Source organism: Sinocyclocheilus anshuiensis, unplaced genomic scaffold (assembly GCF_001515605.1).
Source record: "Sinocyclocheilus anshuiensis isolate Anshui unplaced genomic scaffold, SAMN03320099.WGS_v1.1 scaffold2162, whole genome shotgun sequence".
Classification (NCBI taxonomy): Eukaryota; Metazoa; Chordata; class Actinopteri; order Cypriniformes; family Cyprinidae; genus Sinocyclocheilus; species Sinocyclocheilus anshuiensis.
The window spans coordinates 139,187-140,217 of NW_015558536.1; the positions used below are offsets into that span (position 1 = coordinate 139,187).

The window sequence follows — 1,031 nt, forward strand, 5'->3', positions numbered from 1 at the left end:
CGGTTAGCAGATCAATGAATGAGAGGGCAGTGTTACCAGAGTTGCCCATTTACCACACCATGTTACAACACAGTAGGGCTATTGCAGACAGAAACAATACTGTACTACATCGATGTTTCCTGTCAGCTTGATTTTTGAGTGGACTCTGCTGTTCCGATGAGCATGAACGGTATACGAGTGGAGCGACTGAGCGGAGCGCACACGCATAGAGCGGATAATACGCAGAGCGTCACACCACGTGAAAGTGAATCCTGAGCGGTGAACTAATTTTCGGCAGCCGGAATTTCGGTGCATCTCTAATTATTGGCGACATCAGAAATGGATATTATATAATAGATGCTTTTTTGAACATTTTAGCAATTTAAAAATATTAAAAAAATGATTTTTTACACGGCACCCCTGCTCTCGACAGACGGCACCCCGGTTGGGAAACACTGGTCTATATGATTAAGTATGACGTCTTGTCGCAATTTTGCGACTTTGGTGCTTAGAGGGTTAAAGTTGCACTTTAGAGATAAAAGAAACTGAATTGTGATCGTAGTCGCAAACTTGAGAAAAGTCCAAAAAAAAAAACAAGTCAGAATAGTTAGACTTGAGTCGAGTTTTTAGTGCATTTACAGCGTTTTGACCAGCAAGAGTCACCAGCATGTGACACTTCAAAACAGTGAATCGTTTTATGATCCACTTGGTTCAATGATGCAAAGTTTGAAAAAGCTTTAAAGTTGCAATTTAGAGATAAAAGAAACTGAAATGTGATATTAAAGTCGCAATTTGGCCAGAGTTGCCATTGCATTTACAGTGTTTTGACCTGCAAGATTGACCAGTGCGTGTGGCTTTGAAACGCTGAATGATTGAGTGATCCACTTGGTTCAATTGATGCAACATTTTGAAAAGCTTTAAAGTTACAATTTAGAGAAAAAATTCAGAATTGTGAGATGACAAAGCAAGTGATTCAGAGTTTGAAAAGCTTTGTGTGTGTGTGTGTGTGTGTGTGTCTGACCTTCTGCAGTGAATTTGAGACACTTCTCTTT

The 1,031-nt window shown here is 39.9% G+C and overlaps 1 protein-coding gene across 1 annotated transcript in view; it reads right to left on the reverse strand.

The window, feature by feature from the left end:
* The window catches only part of LOC107679377 (proteasome subunit beta type-6-like), a 7,908-nt gene that overhangs the window by 1,520 nt on the left and 5,357 nt on the right, over positions 1-1,031 (reverse strand). The gene's annotated exons all lie outside the window — the stretch shown is intronic.